Source organism: Colobus angolensis, unplaced genomic scaffold, assembly GCF_000951035.1.
Source record: "Colobus angolensis palliatus isolate OR3802 unplaced genomic scaffold, Cang.pa_1.0 Scaffold310, whole genome shotgun sequence".
In the NCBI taxonomy this organism is placed as follows: Eukaryota; Metazoa; Chordata; class Mammalia; order Primates; family Cercopithecidae; genus Colobus; species Colobus angolensis.
Genome location: NW_012116378.1, coordinates 4,291,307 through 4,296,513, shown reverse-complemented (window position 1 = coordinate 4,296,513; position 5,207 = coordinate 4,291,307). Strand labels below are relative to the sequence as shown.

General features: G+C 39.4%; 1 pseudogene across 1 annotated transcript; it reads right to left on the bottom strand.

Annotated features, from left to right (window-relative positions):
• Positions 1 to 1,310: 1,310 nt before the first annotated feature.
• LOC105518072 lies at positions 1,311 to 2,138 on the bottom strand (annotated as a pseudogene). The gene has a single exon (XR_001002769.1). The product of XR_001002769.1 is annotated as an anaphase-promoting complex subunit 15 pseudogene (transcript).
• Positions 2,139 to 5,207: the final 3,069 nt, after the last annotated feature.

Here is a 5,207-nt window from a genome sequence, read left to right as displayed (position 1 = left end):
GCAAAGTAATAATGAGTGATTTAGGTGCACAAACATGTCACTGTTTTTCAAAACCAGGAAAGGTCCTCTGCATTTAGGGATGATTACAGACACCCTGGAAGACAATAACATAGTGAGCAAAACCCACAAATGCATTTTCAGGCTACACTAACAGGAATGAATTGTTTGGCTGAAAGAAAGGCAATGATATTCTACACCTGTCAAGCCACATCTAGAATAAGGTCCAGTCTAGGAACCATTTTTAAGGACTTTCGTAAGCCTTCAAACTTAGAAAGCAACCAGCTGGACACATCTTTGGGAAGTGTTCAAGGGAAGTGTGCGGGCAGATGCTGATCACACCTCTAGGGGAGAAAACCACCCAGGCAGTGGTAGGGGATACATGAGCAGGTGAGGGCTCAGGTGCCTTCCACTGAAGACATTCCAGGCACTGACTGCTCTAACTGATGTTTGACTCGGGCTATATACGCGCAAAGCAGGATTCAATAATCTTTTATTGTTGCATAAACAAGGTTCAAATGACTTCCTGGGCAATGAAAGCAAGCTCGTGCTTGACATATTGGAGGAAGTACTATTTCATTGTTTTTGTTTTATCACAGTTCTGTGGCTTATAGAATAGCTGGGCTATTGCAATCATTATTGTCATTTGGGAATTATTATTTTACAAACTCGGCAGAAAAACACGATCATAGTCTAAAGATAGCTGTCTAAAGCCACTCTGAATTGCCCCTTGAAGGGTTTTTGGATGCTTATGACAGCTGAGTAAAAGCTTAGTCCCAATAAAAATGAGCTCTTAAGAGGACAAGAGTGGCCAAAAGAAACAAATAAATATGCAGGACACAGTTTCATAATTTGTGCTGCTCTTGAATAGTAATACAGAATAATCGAATGGAATACATTATAAGTTTTATTCAGAACATGCTAAAATAATAACTATTTTATGAGTACCCATTAATGTCAATTATTATTCATTATTAATACTTCACCACCAAATTAAAAAGATATGTCCGTGCTGCATTCTCCTACACTTGTTTCTTTCTAGGATATTATGATAAGACTCAATTGCTTCATGACTAATTAATGATCTAGTGCAACTTGGAAATAAAAATTGAAAACTAGATACCAGATATTAAAGTTGCTATGAGATGACATTCTCTTGTGATTTCAGGGTGTTTATCAGATTTTGATACTGGTAAATATGGTAAATATCTGATACTCTTCCTAAGTGGTAAACATCTGATACTCTTCCTAAGATCTTATTTCAAGTTCCAAGTAGGTTTTTTTTGGGGGATGGGTGGATGTGGGGAGGAAATCAGTCCTTTGTCTTTATTAAAGAAACTTAGAAACAGACCAGACCTGGCAACCAAGGGGTGAGGTACTGGCTAGGAAGGTGGAGTGGGCTCAGGCTCTGTGGATTTCAAGTGCAGACTGATGGCCTCAGAGAGGCCAAGGAGCCCAGATCCTGTTGCAGCTGAGGAGGTGCCCAAAGGCACTTTCAGGCACTGGGGCCATCAGCTTGTTCTGTGGGCAGTGGTTGGGGGTTGGGGTGCAGCGTAGGTTGGGCTGGACTGGAATCTCCCTGAGGGCACCCTGCCTTATCTACCTAGATCATCCACTGGTCCCGATCCTGTTCGTTGCCTTCCATGTCCACCTCATTGATCTCTCCGTCATCAGGTGACTCATTGTAGTCATTCATCTTGTTCATGTCCTGCATGTCCTCATCATCCTCTAAGTCCTCTTCACTACCCTCATTGTCTTCATCATCCTCCTCTTCCTCGTCAACATAGTGCTCTGAGGCTGATTTGCCAATAGGAACCAGGTTGTTCTCTTTCTCTGTGATGCTTTGGAGCCAGGTCTGATGCTGCTGTTCCTGCTGCTGCAGCTCTGTCTCTTCTACACAAGGTCGATCCAGATTAAACCACAGTGTCTCAGTCCCACAAAGGGGACTGAGGGAAACAAAGTGGACATGGTTCCTAGACTGGGTTTGAGTCCTGGCTCCACTACTTACTAGCTGTTTGATCTTGGCCGAGTCACTTAACCTCTCTGGGCCTCAGTGTCCTCATCTCACCAGGGGCTGCAGCCAGTGCAGACCCGGAAGCGCTTCACCAAGCCTGAGTGGAAGAACCCACCAGAATCAGGGACTCACCCCCAAGCAGTTTTATGTGATCATCTAATCCTGTTATTCTGATTTTGACAAAGAGAGACAACTCAGCAGAGCCGTTAATGTCAAAGATGTCAAAGCTTTTGCTTATTTCAATATATTAATCTAATGGGAAAATCTCTAGAAAGTTGTAGATATTCAGGTCCCTGCAAACAGTTGCATCACATCTAAGATCTTTCTTAGGAGAAGAACGTGAATTTCTTATTAAAGTTTTTCCTCTTGAAACCCAGAGGGTAAAATTTCTATATATTTGGATACATAGATTTTAAAAAGTGTTGGTATTCTCCCTTAAACCTCACAAAAGTCCTACAGAGTAGCTACCTTTAATTCTCTCATTAGAGATAAGAAAATTGAGACTTGAACATTTGGTGAGTTTTCCAAAGGCTAACAGTTTTCAAATTGCAGATCCGGGCCCGAAAACATTGGCAAGATTCACTTCGCTCCACCCTGCTGAAGCTGTTACCAAGAGAAGAAGCTTTTACCATTAGAAGATCTAACTCCACCCAAATGATTTCTTAGCTTCCTTCTCAGAGGTAAGCATGGAGAGTAACACTCAAGTTGATTAGGAAATTTAAGATGCACTTTATGTAATTTTCATTTGGAAGGCTAACTTTTCCCAGCCTCACAAACATGAGAAGATTATTTGGTAGGTTATGCTGGGTGAATATGGGACTTGTATCTGAAATGGCTTTGTTCCTTTTTCAGAAGGTAACATAGTGCATTGCATGAAATAGACATTTGATAATACTGGATATGTGGACTAATTTTTGTAGTTGAACCTCTGTTTGCAGGATGTGTTGACGATTGTTGAGTGTCCTCCTCTGGACTCTTAGCTGTACAGTGCTAACAAATAAAATTTGTCCATCTAATCCATTTAGTTTAGCAAGTGATCAATGGAATGAAGAAAAGTCAAACTGACTGACTAATTTTACTAAATAACCAACTTCTCTTTTCAGTTCAGCAACCAGTCAGTTCACTTTAATCCTTTGGCTCCTGAGTGATGCAGACATGAGCCTCTGCTCTACAGGCAAGGACTTAGTCTAACAGCCCACTCTGCTTTAGGGCTCAGGCTTGCGATGGAAAAACAGTAATTTGCTCTCCTTTGGACATTTTGATAAATGATAAACATATTCATCCCCAAACCTCGAAATTATTGCCGAATTTTTTTTAAGCTAGCAACACAAAATTCGAGTTCTACATTCATCAAATTCAAGGCACAAAACCTCACAGAATTATAAAGTCCACCCAATCAATGGAATTCAGAGCTAAGAATTCAGCCACTAAATGGCATGATTGCTGTAATTAGTCGAATGGTATAATTATAGTAAACACATGATAAGTTGCCACTGAAGCACATAATTGCACAGTATAATGGTATTATTATGATTTCTGATGATATAATATGATTTGGATGTATAACAAATTCCCATAACAATATTAAAACATTTTTCATTTGTGCATTTTCTTAGTACCTGATTTGGATTTTTTACATTATGGAAGTTTAAGTCAAAGACAGGATATCAGACCACGTTTTCAATGAAAGAAAAAGAAGTTATTTTTCAACATAATACCTTGTTGAGAATGTGGTTAGAAAGTATGAAGTCAGTCATTAGGATAACCCTAAACAGGCATTATAGTTAATGGTTACAATTCAGGAAAACACCTGTACAAACATGAATGTTATTTCATATCTATTCTATGTCCCAGGAATTAATCATTTTACTTTGAGTTTATCGTGAAAATAAGTTTTCCCAGGACACAACACTGTCCACACTATCTTTGTTTTGTTTTTGTTTTTGTTTTTGTTTTGTTTTGTTTTTTGAGATGGAGTTTAGCTCTGGTTGCCCAGGCTGGAGTGCAATGGTGCTATCTTGGCTCACTGTAACCTCTGCCTCCTGGATTCAAGCGATTCTCCTGCCTCAGCCTCCCCAGTAGCTGGGATTACAGGCGCCCACCACCACACCCAGCTAATATTTTGTATTTTTAGTAGAGACGGGGTTTCACCATGTTGGCCAGGCTGGTCTTAAACTCCAGACCTCAGATGATCCACCTGCCTCGGCCTCCCAAAGTGCCGGGATTACAGACGTGAGCCACTGCGCCCGGCCTATCTTTGGTTTTGACATCCCTAGGGGAAGACAATGTTTTCAAGTCATGGGCACATTGGTTATATATGTGTTGTTGCCCCGTATTTTTTTTAGATGTAGATTTTGTATGATCAAAAGCATTTTTATTTCATAGAATTTGGGAATTGGAAGAATTCTTAGAGAGTTGAGATGCACAATTCAGGAATTCGTGGACTTATTTCATTGAAGGTGCTGGGTGTATAAGTGGAAGTACATTCTTCTTGGAAAGGGATTTTTATCATGGTCATTAGTGGAGTTGTGAAGCCAGAAAGGTCTACCTGGGAGATTCTACCATCCGTCTCTATTGGGGCTGAAATCTTCTCCACAAATGCCCATCAGATCTTTATTCCACTTCAGCTTCAACCTTTGTAGTAAGGAGGCTCTAACTGATCTGTAAAGTAGAAACCATGAGTTCTCTGCCTACCAACCTGCTAATGCAGTTTAATTTTCTTTTTTAAACAATGAAGCATAATGTTTCTTTTTATTAAGGATACAGTTCACAAAACCTCCTAGCCACACATTGTCTAACAGAACTTTCCATGATAATGGAAAATTCTCTACCTGCACTGTTCAGTAAAGTAGCCACTAGCCATATGTGGCTGTGGAGCACTTAAAATGTGGATGATGCATCTTAGGGACTGAACTTTTTAATTTAAGTTAATGGTAATTAATTTATATTTAAATTTAAATAACCATAAGAGTGGCTATCATATTGAACAGCACAGCCCTGCACATTGTTTTTCTATGCAGGCTCCTCTTCAACACTATTTTACTCACTTATGACACTGTATATTACATTTTATCAATTTACACATGCAGTATTGTATTATTACCTAAGCAAATATACAGCTTTAAGCATTATAAAAGTTCAATAAATATTAATGGTGATCAATAAATGGAATCATTATAGATAATGAAATAGCATG